We start from the raw sequence: 16542 nt of genomic DNA, 5'->3' as shown, positions 1-16542 counted from the left end.
TCAAGAAACACAAAACATAACAAATAAAAGATAAAGTTGTGGAAAAAATAAAGAAAATGGCACCCAAGAAGGAAAAAGTAAAAACAATGGGGAAAAAAGAAGAAAAGACGCCAGAAGAGAAGGGAGAAGGCCTTACCTGCATGAAGAAACAGGAAGCCGTAGTGGGGAAAAGAGGCCGCTCCCCAAAATTGGTGACGACCCAGCAGAGTCGCGACCTCCTGACCGCTGGACTGTAAATATGGTTCTCTGAGCCAAACAAAAGCGCGCAACTGCACATGCGTGACTCCTCGCACATGTGCAATGCGCACACTAAGGAAAAAAGAGAACACTGGTGGGAGGGGAGCCCAGCTGAGGAGCGAGCTAACACACTGCGACCAGCTGAGGGATGCCCGACATCAGGGCTCTCAGGTGGAAGAAGAGAAAAGCAACAGGAAAGGGAGTGATTGGAAAGAAGAACAGCAACAGGAGGCCCAACAGATGACTAGTCCAGAAGAAGAGGACCAACGGCAAGAAGCCATGCAAGAAGACGCCCAGAAAAGTGAGGCAAGCAACTCAACAAGAAAGTCAGAAGAGACACAGATACAAGGAAGAGAAGTAGAAGACACAAACATAGGTGCAGAAACAGAAGAAGAGGAATAAGAAGACCCACCTTTTCACAGAGAAATAGAAGGTAAAATAGATGGACAGTATATAGATTTTTAAAAATTTCAAGAACAAAAGAGAGCATTAAAAGAATGGTTGACGTTAGAATTTAGTGAAATGAAAAGAAAAATGAAAAGTACAGAAGAAAAAGTGAGTAGAATAGAGCTGGTCATGACAGAAATAGGGAAAAGATTAGAAAATATGAAAGAATGAGAAACAGCTGTAGAAATGGATAAAAAAGTTAAAGAGCCTCAGGAGTTGTTAGCTCAGAAGATGGATATCATGGAAAACTATAGTAGGTGAAACAACATTAATTTAATGAGCCTAAAGGAAGATGAAGAAGGCACAGATATGAAAGAATTTATAAAAGAATGGATCCCAAAGGTCCTGGGAATGCCAGAAATACAGGAAGGAATGGAAATAGAAAGGGCACACAGAACACTAGCCCCGAAACCATAGAGACAACAAAAACCAAGATCCGTTTTAGTAAAATTTCTGAGATACATGACAAGAGAAAATATACTGGAGAGGGCAAGGAATAAAATTAGAGAAGACAAAAAACCATTGGAATACCAGGGTCAAAAAATATCTTTTTACCCAGATGTAAGTTTTGAACTCTTAAAGAAGAGGAAGGAGTTTAATACAGCAAAATCGATCCTATGGAAAAAAGGTTATAAATTTATGTTAAGATATCCAGCTGTGCTTAAAATATTTATCTCGGGCCAGCAAAACAGACTGTTCTCGGATCCGGAGAAAGCACGAGAATTTGCAGAATGCCTGCATGACAGAAGGAGAGATGAAGAGATGTAACAAGAACGAAGAACAACGACAAACTACATATATAGATGTAAGAATAATGTATAAGTAAGAACTAAAGAAGGGAAAGAAAAGGAAAGAAAGGAAGTAAGGGGGGAAAAAAAGAGGGTGAGCTTTGTTATATGTGAAGATAAAAGTCTTTTCTGGAGGGGGTTGGGTGGGAGAGAATAACAGTCACTGCGAAATCAGTTGACGCTTGAGAGCGGGTTCACAACCCAAATGGAGAGGGGAGTTGTGATTGCCTGGCAAGGGACAAGGGGCAACTCAGAGAGGGGGGGATGACATTTGGGGTTAAGGGAATTTTAGATGTGGGAGTTGTTGAAGTATTATATGTTTTAAAAGTGTCATCATTCATTGAGTTCAAAAAGGGAAAACTGAGAGATGAAAATGGGGAAAAGGGGAATGGTGGTGGTGAGGAAGCGGAAATGAGGAGTAAACAGGGCATGAGATGGCCATGTTGAACTATATGACTATAAATATTAATGGAATACATAACCAAATTAAACAGAAAAGGCTATTAAATTTCCTGGTAAAAGAAAAAATAGACATAGCATTTGTGCAGGAAATGCATCTAACTGAAATAGAACATAATAAATTAAGGAGAGAATGGTTAGGGCACGTAGCGGCAGCAACATATAATTCAAAAGCCAGAGGTGTAGCTATATTAATAAATAAAAATGTACCAATCAAAATAGAGGAAGAAATAATAGATCTAGCAGGGAGGTATGTAATGATAAAGTGTCAGATATATTCAGAATTCTGGATTTTATGCACCTAATCAAGATGATCAAAAGTTTATGCAAGATATTTTTTTGAAGATTGTAGATACGCAGGGCAATATATTGATAGGAGGAGATTTTAACAATTTGGATCCAATGTTGAATAAAACTGGACAAAAGACTAGCAAAAAGAATAAAGTGGCCAAATTTATGGTTAAATCAATGCAGGAAATGAAACTTATGGATATATGGAGGAGGCAGCACCCAAGGGAGAAGGAATACTCATATTATTCGAGTAGACATAAAACATACTCAAGTATTGATATGTTTTTGTTGTCGGCCCATATTCAAAAGAGAGTTGGAAAAACTGAATATAAAGCTAGATTGCTATCTGATCATTCACCCCTGCTATTAGCAATAGAACTGGAGGACATCCCACCAAGAACATATAGATGGAGATTAAACTCCATGCTACTTAAAAGACAGGAATTTAGAGAATTTATTGAATGCCAAATTAAAATGTACTTTGAAATAAATATGGAATCAGTGAAAGTCAAATTTATATTATGGGATGCAATGAAACCCTTCATTAGAGGGCTGATAATAAGTTATGTAACTAAGATGAAAAAGGACTACAATCGGGAAATAGAACAGTTGGAAAGGGAGATAGTAAGTACAGAAAAAGAACTAGCAACAAGGGACGATATAACAAAAAGAAGAGAATTGGCGGACAAAAAAAAATACGAAACATTACAAACATATAAGGTGGAGAAGAACATAATGAAAATAAAGCAAAAGTATTATGAGCTAGGAGAAAAAACACACAAAATATTAGCCTGGCAACTTAAAACAGAACAAGCTAAAAGAATTATATTGGCATCAAGGAAAAAGGACAAACAAATTACATATAATCCAATGGAGATTAATGAGAACTTTAAGGAATTTTATGAACAATTATACCAAACTGAGAATGAGGGGAAAGATAACAAAATCGAAGAGTTTTTAGCTAAAATTGAACTGCTGAAATTGTAAGAGGAACAAAACAAACTGATAAAAAAGCTGCCAAACAATAAAACGCATGGAGAGGATGGATTCCTATTAGAATTCTATAAAACATTTAAAGAGTATTAATTTCTCCTCTCCTGGAAGTAATGAACCAGATAGAAGAAATGCAAAACTTGCCAGATTCATGTAAGATAGCAATAATAATTGAAGGATCCACTAACACCAGCATCATATTGACCAATATCTCTACTTAATTCAGATTATAAGGTAATAGCAAAATTATTAGCAAACAGATTGGCCAACTGTGTACCAAAAATAGTAAAACAAGATCAAACTGGATTTATTAAGAAAAGACGAACAGCAGATAATGTATGTAAATTTATTAATTTAATTCATGCAGTTCAAGGAAATAAGATGCCAAAAGTGGTTGTTGCTTTAGATGCAGAAAAAGCATTTGACAGGGTAGAATGGAATTATTTATTCCAAGTATTACAGAGGTTCAATCTACAAGAAAAATATATTAATTGGATTAAAGCATTATATAATGGACCATTGGCGAAGGAGACAGTAAGTGGATATGCATCAAACCAATTTAAATTAAGTAGGTCAACTAGGGAGGGATGTCCACTATCTCCTTCACTTTTCACTTTAGCAATAGAACCATTGGCAGAACTGATAAGAATATACAATAAAATAAAAGGGATAAAAATAAAGGAGATGGAGTATAAAATCAGTTTATTTGCAGATAATGTCATAGTATACTTAACAGAACCAGAAATATCAATAAAAGAACTACATAAGAAATTGAATGAATATGGAGAAATATCGGGGTACAAGATCAGCACAAATAAAAGTGAAGCAATGCCAATGAGCAATGCAGATTATACAGAATTTTAAAAAGAATCACCATTTAAATGGCAAACACAAGCACTCCGAATCCTTGGTATTAGATTAGATAATAATTTAAGCCACCTGTGCAAATTAAATTATCAGCCATTAATGAAGAAATTACAGGAAGACTTAGAACATTGGAAAGAATTACCGCTAACATTGATAGGGAGGTCAAATTGCATTAAAATGAATGTCTTCCCAAGGATACAATACTTATTTCAATCGTTACCAATTCCCTTAACAGAAAAATTCTTCAATGAACTAAAGAGAATAATAAGGAAATTTTTATGGAAAGGGGGGAAATCGAGGATAGCGTTAGATAAATTAACAGAGAGGTACAAACAAGGTGATTTGCAGTTACCAAACTTTAAAAATTATTAAAGAGCAGCACAATTAAGGTATTTTTCAGATTTTTATCAGACAAGGGGAAAAACTAGACTGGACTAAGATAGAGCTAGATAAAATAGGGGAGAAGATACCAGAACATATACTTTATAAGTGGAGATGAAAAGCTGGTGCAATATAAAAGCTGACCAGTACTGCATCATTTACTCAATATATGGAAGAAGATTCACTTAGAAAGGAAAAAAAATGAATTACAAAATACCAAAATTACTATATACGCAAAATCCGCTAATCCCTTTTACAATAGATAATCTTTCCTTTAGAGAATGGGAGAGAAAAGGAATTAAAAGAATAGAAAATTGTTTTTTGGGAAATAATTTATTAACATTTGAACAGTTGAAGTACAAATATGGAATAACTCATGGTACAATGTTTGCATACCATCAACTGAAAGCCTACTTATTGGGAAACAGACTGAGATTACCAGAAGGAAGCAGCTTTGAAAATGTGATTACAGAAAAAATAATAAAAAGATTTATAACAAGCATGTACATCAAGCTGCAAGAGAAGGAAAATGATGAAATAAGCTATAAACCCAAACAAAAGTGGGAAAAAGATTTAAACAAAGATAAAAAATGAAACATGGGAAAAGTTATGTTCTGGAACTATGAAGAATATAATAAACACAAGGTTACACATGATACAGTATAATTGGTTACACAGGTTATATATCACGCCCCAAAAGTTTTTAAAAATGGGATCCAACATTATTAGATAGATGTTTTCGCTGTAAGAAGGAAATGGGAACAACAGTACATGCAATTTGGGCATGTGAGAAAGTGAAAAAGTTTTGGAAAGATCTAAATCAGGTATTAAATAAAATCACAAAAAGCAACATACCAAAAAATCCAGAGATCTTTCTTCTAAGTAATATAAGAAGTAAAGAATTAGTCCTCAAACTGGATGAAGCGCAAAAAAGATTCATTATGATAGCCTTAGCTGTAGCAAAAAAATGTATAATGTCAACTTGGAAATCAGAAGAGAGCCTGAGAATACAGCAATGGTACATAGAAATGAATAAATGTATTCCATTGGAAAAAATAATATATAATTTTTAAAATAATGTCACATTGTTTGAACAAATTTGGGAACCGTACATGGAACATAACAGAGTGGGCTTGCCTCGGACCTCCACCCCCTAAAATGATAGAATGATAAGAAGATAAAATGACTTGATCTAGTGTGTAAAAGCAGATGACACAATTTTTCTTGTTTATTTTCATTGTGTGATGACATTGTTTAATGGTTTTATTGTATTGTATATGTTGAGCGTTTAATGGGTTTGGAGGGGGGTGGGAAGGGGAGGGAAGGTAGGGGGGAAAGAGGAGAAAATGCCACTGTGCATATTTAAGAGGGAAATGTTTGTATGTATTTTGATTGATATGTTCACAGTGCGAAAAGAAATTTTTAATTTTAAAAAACCCTCTTCCTCTGCTGCGCTGGTGCTGCCACATGCATCCGTGATGACCTAGTCAACTTTATTCACTTTGCTGCTAAATTTCACCCCAACCTCAAATTCACTTGGTCTATCTCCAGCAACTATCTCCCCTTTCTTGATTTCTCTTTCTTCATCTCAGGAGACAAACTTTCGACAGACATTTTTTTTTACAAAGCTACCAACTACCTTGACTACACTTCTTCACACCCAGTTCCCCTATAAGGATTCTATTTCTTTTTCTCAGTTCCTCTGTTGTGTTGGGAAAGTATCAGATTTGGTGGGTTCACAGAGAGATGAGTTTGGACACAAATGTTACAATCAAAGGTAACTTTATTTAACACATGGGGGACGTCGAACAATTCTTAATTACTCTTCTGTAATCACTGCTGAAATGAAATACATCCACACACACATAAGGGTGAACCAGTAACTGACTTTATTTGAGTTTCATGTGCTGCTTTAAGGGTACCAGCCACTTCCTGTCTGGAACGCATTGGTCTATTGGAATGACATTAGCGCATTGCAGTCACTGCCTGCTCAGCACTACACGACCAGGAAGTGGCAACATTACCTAACCAACGCGTGCTGCCAAACGCATGCTTCTCCTGAGAAGGGAAGGGGGTCCTGTGCCATCTTGCGCCAACCGACTGGGGTGGGGATTCGGCCCGTCAAACCACGCATTCGCTCGGCCTGCTACACCACCCACCCCCCCCTCCCCAAACTGCTGCCACCCTTTGAGTAAGTCACAGTACTGTCTTTAGACGGGCAGCCTCTGTGTCTGACCTGGGGAATTTGGACAGGCAGGGCTGAGTCCAAATGAGCTGCCTTGAGCTGGTCAATGGTAAACATGTCCTTCCGCCTGCCAATGTCCAGGGTGAAAGCGACACCATCTCACTGCAACACCTTGAATGGGCCTTCGAAGGGGCATTTCAGGAGTGTTCCTTTCTGTCGTCTGCGAAAAACAAAGTTGATTGACTGCAGATCTGCGGGGACGTGGCTGGGTGGAGAGCCGTGCCTGGAAGGTGGCGGAGGTTTCAGTTTAACCATCTGTTCTCTTTAGCGCCAGAGGATGTCTAAGGAACAGGGTTGTGGGCCTGAATGGTTGAAGTGAATATCCCCTGGTAAGCGGGGAAACGTACACTAACTCGGCAGACAATGCTGGTAGGTCTTCTTTTGGTGCTGTGTGATTCCCAACAACAGCCATGGGAGTTCATCCATCCAATTCGGGCCTTGTAGTTGGGCTTTCAGGGCTGCTTTCAGATGGCCGTGAAAACGTTCAACAAGTCCGTTTGCCTAAGGATGGTAGGCCCTGGTGTGGTGTATCTGGCTGCTGCAGAACTTGGCTAGACTTGACCAGAGCAAAGAAGTGAACTGGGCCCCTTGGTCCAAGGTATTGTAGGTTGGGATGCCAAAATGTGCAACCCAACTGGACAAAAAGGCTCTGGCGCAAGTCTCTGTGTCACATGTTGGTGGGGTACTGCTTCCAGCCAACAGTAAAATGGTCAACTATTTTGAATAAATACCGCATACTTTGGCTCATGGAGAGTGGGCCAACAATGTCCATGTGCCAAACAGGTCAAAATGGTATTGCGCTGGGGCAAAACTTTGGAGAGGGGCCTTGGTGTGTCTGTGAACTTTGGCACTCTGGCAGTCCAAACAAGTCCTAGCCCTCAGAGTGATGATGCAGTGGAGGTCATGCCACATGAACCTGTCGAACAGCAGACAGACCATGGACCTTATGGAAGGATGTGACAGGCCGTGGATTTGGTTGAATACCTGCTGTTGCCAGGTCACGGGTAGGATGGGTCTAAGAAAACCTGTTGATATGTCACACAGTAAAGTTGGGCTCCCCAGTGAAGGACAGAAATTGCTAACTTTTAGGCCAGTGATGGTGGTCCGGTAGGCCTGGACATCAGTATCCTCCACCTGATCCCATGGCAAAGGCAGACAGTCTGGACAGAGCATCGGTCACATCGTTGGACTTGCCTGAAACATGGCGAATGTCAGTTGTATTCTACAAAATATAGGAGAGATGTCATTATTGCCTTGCTGACCATGGGTCTGATACCTTGCTTAGTGCAGACGTCAGTGGCTTGTGGTCTGTGTAGGTGATGAAAACCCTTCCTTCTAACATGTACTGGAAATATCATATTACCAGGTATAGGGCCAACAGCTGTCGAATGCACTGTATTTGAGTTCTAGTGTCCGAAGATGATTGCTAAAGAAGGCCAGGGGGCATCACTGGTCATTGACTCACTGCTCAAGCACCGCACCAACCGCTCTGTCTAATGCGTCGGTTCTAAGAGCTACAGGGGAGGAGGAGTCAGGATGAACCAGAAACGTGGCATCCACTTGTGCTGCTTTAGTGGCCTGGAATGCTTCATAGGTTTTGTGTGTCCACTGGAGGGCATTGTTGTCGATGAGGTCAAATAGAGGTGGCATGAGGGTAGCTGCTCCCAGGTGGAAATGATGATAAAAGTTCACCATCCCTAAAAATTCCTGTAGACCTTTGATGATGCTCGGCCTGGAGAAACGATGGATGGATTCTACCTTATCCGGCAGCGGCGTGGCACCCTCGCGGGTAATATAGTGTCCATTGAAATCAATGGTTTCCAGACCAAATTGGCACTTAGCCGGGTTCACCACATCTGAACTCCTGCAACCTCTCAAAGGCAAGTCAAATGAATCCTGTGTGTGCTGGCCTCAGAGATGGCAATGAGGGTGTCATCTAGGTGGACAAAGATGAAATCAAGATCCCTGCCGACCATGTCCATGAGACACTGAAATGTCTGGGCTGTGTTCTTTAATCCGAAAGGCATCCGGAGGAACTCGAAGAGGCCAAAAGGTGTAATAATCACCGGTTTTGGGACATAGTTTAGTTCCACTGGAATTTGATGGCAACCCTTGACGAGAAAACCCGGCAACCCTGAAGCCGTGTAGCAAAGTTTTGGACTAGTGGGATGGGGTATCTATCCGGGACTGTGATGTCATTGATCCATCTGTAGTCATCGCACGGACGCCAACCACCGGAGATCTTCTCGACCATGTGCAGCGGGGATGCCCAGGGGCTGTTTGAATGGCAGACGATACCCAACTCCTCCATGGCAGCCAACTCAATCTTGGCTCGGAGGAATTTGTCTTGCGGGAAGCACAGTGCCTGTTCGTACACTGGCGGTCCAGTGGTTGCGATGTTCTGATTTAGCGCCATGGAAGTTGGGCACCAACAGTGACGGATACTTGGCCAGTAAAAGGGCATATTCATTGTGGTCTAGAGCGTGGATTTCCAACGGCAAAAAGAACATTGCCATAGCGTGAGGGGGTATGACTGAAAAGTGTTTGCATTGATCAAACGACATCTGTTCATGTCTACCAGGAGCTCATGTGTCCGGAGGAAATCAGCTCTGAGGAGAGCTTGACCAACAGACACGATCATACACTTCCATGGAAAACAGTTCCGGCGGCATGGATTGTGGCCAGACGAGTGCCAAAACTTGGAATGGAGGAGCCGTTAGCTGCACATAGGGGAAGGCCCTGAGTATTGTGCTTGAGCTTGAAGTATGTAGGCAGAATGAGGCTTACCTCTGCATCAGTGATGACTACGAAATCCTTCCATTTCTGTTGGTCCCTCAGGTAAAGTAGGCCTTTATGCATGCCAACCACCGAGGCCACTATTGGCAGCCAGCCTGTTTGATTCCTGTCGCCACGCTTGACTTGGAATTGGGGTACAAGCATGAAGGGATGCACCGCCAGGCATTGCAGCCCCATCTGCGGTGGTAGAACCAGTAATTGCTCCGTTTGTCTGAGGCTTCATTGCGTTGTGGTTGGGTTGCGGCTGCTGCTGGCAGAACTGACAGAGGGGAAACCCCTGGCCCAGGGGCTGAGACGGAGGTGCCGATGGTGCAGATCGCTTGTACATGTATTGAGCTCTGCTGCAGGGTGCGAAAAAGCCTGTCTGCTTCCTTGGCTACCAGCTGTGAGGTGCTGAAGTCCATGTCTGATATTGCCAAAGAAATATGCACTGGTAGCTTGGAGAGGAACAGGGCCTTGAATAAGAAACAGTGTGTGTACCCATCAGCTAAAGCCACCATCTCACGTCTGAGCTTGGAGGGGGTTTCTATCACCTAGGCCTTGCATATTCAGGGTGCGGACTGTGTGCTTGTGCCGAATGAGTTCCAGAGAATCAAGGAGGAAATTACGGAATTGTTCATACTTGCGTTCCATTGGAGGATTTTCGATGAAGAAGCTTACTTTAGCTGCAGTAGTGGCATCCAGGGCGCTGACAATGTGCCAGAACTTGGTGTCCTCCAAGACAAAGCCTCTGACCAGGAACTGGAACTCGGCCAGTTGTAACCAGTTCCTGGGCTAGCTGGCCCAGAAGGGCAGCAAATGCATGCCACGACGTTGGTCGCAGCCGTGGTTGTGACTGTAGCTGTAGCAGCATCCTAAATTTTGTAGCATCCGAGGTGGGTTCAAAAGACGATGGAACCTTCAGGGTCACCATTGTACCATCTGTTAACGGCAGCACTGCTGAAATATACACACACACACACACACACACACACACACACACACACACACACACACACACACACACACACACACACACACACACACACACACACACACACACACACAGAACCAGTAACTGACTTTATTTGAGTTTCATGCGCTGCTTTAAGGGTACCAGCCACTTTCTGTCTTGAACCTGTTGGTCTGTGGGAGTGACATCAGCGCATTGTGGAGTCAATGCCTGCTCAGCTCTACGCAACCAGGAAGTGATGACATTACCTAGGCAATGCGAATTGCCAAAAGCGGGCTTCTCCTGAGAAGGGAAGGGGGACTTGCGCCATCTTGCGCCAACTGACTGGGCCGGCAATTTGGCCCGTCTAACCAGCAATTGCTCGGCCTGCTACACTACTACTAAAATACTATATTAGTATATTCACATCGAACCCAGGTTGCACTCCAATACCAGCCTATCTTCTACACAGTATGAGACAAAAACTATAAAGGGGCAAGCAGGCATAGCAGGCACCAGTGGCTGGTTACCCTACCACATTCTCCCGCACGTGTACACACTTCACAGATAGACTTTCAAACACATTCCCAATTCCCTGCACCAACAGGGCTGTGGCTCTCTGTAAGCACTCATCTATCGCAGTACTACGACTCAACTTAACTTTACCAATGATTCCTCCAGCGATGTCCACAGTAGTGACCTGGCATGGAGCAATGTCTAGCACTTGGACCAAAAGGCAGAGAGAAAGAATTGAGGCATGCATCAATGTTTTATGCTGTTCTGAGGTGGGCATCTGGCCAGTGATGATACTGAGTGATTTAAATGAGCCACTGGTAAGGTGTGCACTAATGGGTGGCTGGAGTCCAACCTTGATTGACAGGTGATACGACTTCCAAATAAGTTTCAAACAGGGAGGTCACGTGATCCTCTGGAATCCACAATGTTCCAGAGAGACCATGTGTTCCTCCACGATCTATATATAAAATCTGTCGTATCTGGTCCCAAGATGTGAGTTTCCAGTCCAGATCATCCAAGGTGTCCTCCTTCTTCAAAAGATGTGGCTTCCCCTCTATCACTATCAACTAAACTCTGATTTTCATTAGCTCTATTTCCCCCACATCTGCCCTGGCCCCCTCAGGCTCTAGATGCAACAAAAATAGCATTCCCCTTATCCTCACCTACCACCTCACCAGCCTTCACATCCAACATTTTCCTGTCACCTACAACATGATCACATCACCAGACATGTCTTCTCCTCTCCATCTTCTGTGGGGACCACTCTCTCTATGACTTCCTTACCTAATCATCCTTTTCCATTTAATTGCCCCTTTGGCCCCCCCCTTCCCTTTGACTGCAGGAACTATCACACTTGTGCCCACACTACAATAGGGGGCACCAAACAGTCTTTCCAAGTGAAGGTACATTTCACTTGTGAATCTACAGGAGTCATCTACTGCATCTGGTGTTCCTGCTGTGGCCTGCTCTACCTCATACAGTCTGGGCACAGACTGGGAGGTCACTTTGCTGAGCACCTTCGCTCTGTCTACATCAATGACAGGGACCTCTCAGTGGACAACCATTTCAAATCTGTGCCCCACTCCCGTGCTTACATGACTGTCTATGGCCTCGTGCACCACCAAACCAAGGCCACCTGTAAATTGGAGGAGCAACATCTAATATTCCATCTGGGCACTCTCCAAATGGATGGCATTAACATCAACTTCTCCGGTTTTTGCTGGACCACTCCCCATTCTCTCACATACCCATCCCTCTGTCTCCTTTCCTCCAGCTCTCCACCCCCTTCCTTCTCCATTCACCGATCCATCCTCCTTCCTGTTTGCTGTTGTGCCCTCCCTCCCTCATCCACCTGTCATCTCTTGCCTGTGGGGCCTGTGCTCAGCTCCTGCCCCTCCCTCCACCATTTTAATCAGGTGCCTGTTTATATTTTGCTCATTCCTTAATGAAAGGCTCAGGCCTGAAACGTTGGTTGTGTATCTTTATCTTTGCTATATGTTTGACCTGCTGAATTTCTCCAGCATTGTTTTTTTTCTTCCTTTTTGGTGACTAGATTGACAACAGATTTATTTGCATCATTAGTCCAAACTTCGTAATGAACAAAATGTAGTTAAAGTGACTGCCCTTAGTGTTAAAACAGTACTTGACTTAACGAGGCATGTTATATTGAAGTTCATTGGATTGACCCTAGCTGAACTCTTACTTGGTGCATTGGGAATGTTTTGAACATTCAAGCTTGGGCTATCATTATTAGGAATTCCTCAATACAATAGCCTAATATCTAGGTATCTTCCAAAGCTTCATCAATGCATTTCCTGCCAACGTAAATTCTGAAATAGCAAGAGAAACGGAAACAAATTTGTAGATAGCCAAAGCTCCCCTCCAGGTCACACATTATTTCTGACACATACATTTCATAATTCCTATTTTGGTGTTATGTTGAAATCCTCAAAGAATCTTGCAAGTACCTACCTGCATCATCTTCACAATACAGGCTGCAGATGTTCAAGGAGGTGGCCCATCGTTATTTTCTCAGGAGTAATTGTTAGTTCCAGTAATATCATTACTGCATTCTGAAAATGAATATGATCAATTTCGTAACTTTAGAAGAAAACACCAGAATTAGGATCAAATCTAGATTAGTGTTCAGTCAACAATCAACCTAATGGAGTAAATATTTCCAACTATGTAACAAAGTTTGTAAACTATTCTTCATGTCTAAGATTCATTAGAGCTATTGATCTAAAACCTGAATAGTGCAGAGCAAGATAGTCAGGGGGGAAAAAAAGAGATGCGCATGGATCCAATATTTTGCAATGTGTGTATGAGACTCCTATGGCAACTTCGTGCCGCACCAATGGTTGTTAAAATTCCTTAGGTAGCCTCCTGAAAAATAGCATTACTCTATTGTTTATGTAGGCTAGGGGCCCATCTCCATCTGTATAGCAAGAACACTTTATTCCATTTTCTTAGCTGGCAATCAGCCAAATTAGATATATTTAAATTGAATTATTGAGGCTGTCACCAATCATAAAAGAAAGTTTGAATAAGATAAGGAAAAATACGGGCTTTATCCAACAATAGATAGCAACCCTCAATACCTGGGTTAATCGATTTTAATGTTTGTGATATATTTTTATGATCGATCATTGTCTCGGCTATCCCTCAAGAAGACACCTGTGCGTGTATTTATTTAATGTGTACTTGATATTGCACTTCAAAAAGCACCCGATACTTCACAAGTCAATCATCTAATTCCAATGGCATGAAAACCACAACGATTGGAGCTGATGGATTTGTTGCAGCCTTCGTCCGCCTTCACAGCCGTTGAGTTAAAACTAACTTTGTCCGCCTGTTCCACCATTGAGGACTCAGTTGGATTGTTCTTTGTCAGGGAACTCGCCCTTGACTTGCCACCACGGGTGACCCTACCAGGACCATAGCTCCAGACGGCATCACTCTCGGTATCTCAGTACCATACAAGCTTCTCCACTGTGACAAGGTGTCAATCCATGGAGAAGTTGTGATCTGTACAAATTACAATAGTAAATTTTTCAAAATTCAGATAAATAGTAAAAAAATTAGGATAGTACTATATATCAGGAGGACATGGAATAGCAGGCATACAAAGATAAATATAATGTAAAAAAGTGTGAATCAATTCATTTTGGAAAAAATATAAGAGCTTGGACAATATGCACTGAGAGGTATAATTTTTAAACAGACATAAATGAAGCTTTAAAGGTGACTTGTCAAAATGAGGAGGTTTTAAAAATGTTAAAATTATTACATAAATAATGAGTGTCCCCCTGAATTTTATAAAGCATTTAAATATTTATTAATTCCTTCATTTATATAAGTATTAGAACAGGTGGGAGAGACAAAGATTTACCAGAATCATTTAAGACAGCAATAACAGTAATTCCAAAAAAAGGGAAAGATCCTTTGAAACCATCATCATATAGACTATTTAACTATTTCATTGTTAAATGCAGATTATAAAATATCTAAAATGTAAGCAAATAGAATAGTGAAATATTTACCTAAATTAATAAATATTGATCAAACTGGATTTGTTAAAAAATGGAAATTAGCAGATAATGTAACAAAGTTAATGAGTATAATATATTTAGCACAGTTAGGAGAAGTACCTAGTGTAATAGTTACTTTAGATGCTGAAAATGCATTTGATAGACTTAAGTGGGATTTTTTATTCAAAGTTTTAAGTAGATTTGGAATAGCACCCACATTTATAGATTACATCAGAGCTCTATATAATAAACCTAAAGTGAAAGTGGTAACACATGGACAAATATCAGAATCTTTTTTATTGACTAGATCAAGTAGACAAGGATGTCCATTGTCACCTTTATTATTTATTTTAGCAATAGAGCCTTTGGCAGAATTAATTAGATGTGATAATGATATTAAATGTTTTATAGAGAGGAAAGAGCATAAGAATAGTTTATTTGCAGATGATGTTATAGTGTAATTGACTGAACCAGAAAGCTCATTAAGTAAATTGCATTTAAGGTTAAAAGTATATGGTGTAGTATCTGGCTATAAAATAAATTGTGATAAAAGTGAAATAATGCCTATAGTAATGGTGAATTAAGAGCAGTGTAAAAAGGAAAGTTGATTTAAGTAGCAGAGAGATGCAGTTAAATATTTAGGTATTAAAATTGATAACAGTTTAAATAATTTATTTAAATTGAGTTATACACCATTGCTTAAGAATGTAGAAGAAAACTTGGGGAAATGGAAGGGACTACATTAATAGGAAGGGTTAATTGTATAAAAATGTATATATTCCCTAGAATACAGTATTTATTTCAAAAGCTTTATACCATCAAGTTTTTTTCAAGATCTAAATATGTAAGAAAATGTATTTGGAAAGATAAAATGCCAAGAGTTGCATTAGAAAAATTAACATGGAAATTTGAATTAGGAGGACTATAATTACCAAATGTTAATAATTATTGTAGAGCAGCACAGCTGAGGTTTCTCTCTGTTTTTCAAGAGGGAGAGAAGCCAGCATGGATTCATACAGAAAGGAATAAAATAGGAGAAGGTAAATCAGAGAATTTTATATATAAATGGAATGATAAGCTTTTTATTGGAAATAGAGATATTCCTTTGTTAAAACATCTCTCTAAAATATGGAGTAAAATACATTGAGAAATGGGAATAAGAAAATTTCAGATGCCAGGAATGATATTGAGTCAGAATCAACTTATTCCTTTTACAATAACTAATAAACTTTTTGATATTTGGTTTAACAAAGGAATTAATAAAAGATTGATTTCAAGGTTCAACTTTAATGGCATTTGAGCAATTGAAAAGTAAGTATAGGATACAAAACAATACAATATTCTCTTACTATCAGTTAAAGGCATACTTAAGAGAAAAGTTAGGCCCAGATTTGATATTATCTGAACAAAGTTATTTAGAACAATTAATCACAGAATTAAATATTAAAAATTTCATTTAAATTGTGTATACAATTTTGCAAAAAGGAATGAATAAACAAGGAGTTCTTAAGATAAGGCAAAGATGGAAGAAATATTTTAAAATAAATATTCAAGAGGAAACTTGGTTAGAACTTTGTCAGGACAGTATGACTAACACAATTAATTTTTTACATCAACTATATTTCACTCCACATAAATTAAATGGATTAAATTCTAATTTTTCAGATAAATATTTTAGATGCAATAAAGAAATAGGTACTTTTTACATTCTACGTGGGAATGTTCAAAAATAAGACCCTTTTGGACAGAACTGAGTTTATTTTTGGAAAGAGTTACAAAAGTTAAGCTTCCTCAAGCGATGAGAGGCAGTAACTTGGAAACCAGATGTATATTTGGGAATGGATAGATGGCATACTGAAATAGGTAGTTGTATACCCCTTGAAAAATAAATTACATATAATTTATGTAACAAATTTGAAATTTTTGAAAATATTTGGGAATCATATTTACAAATTGTAGAAATTAAATTGTAATCACCCAACCTGAATCTTCTGAATTCTAAAATCAAGAAAATTAAGATATGATTTTATTTGATAATTTTATTAAGTTTTTATAGTTACT

This window comes from Narcine bancroftii, chromosome 4 (assembly GCF_036971445.1).
Source record: "Narcine bancroftii isolate sNarBan1 chromosome 4, sNarBan1.hap1, whole genome shotgun sequence".
NCBI classification, from domain to species: domain Eukaryota; kingdom Metazoa; phylum Chordata; class Chondrichthyes; order Torpediniformes; family Narcinidae; genus Narcine; species Narcine bancroftii.
Note: the sequence above shows the minus strand (reverse complement) of the source record.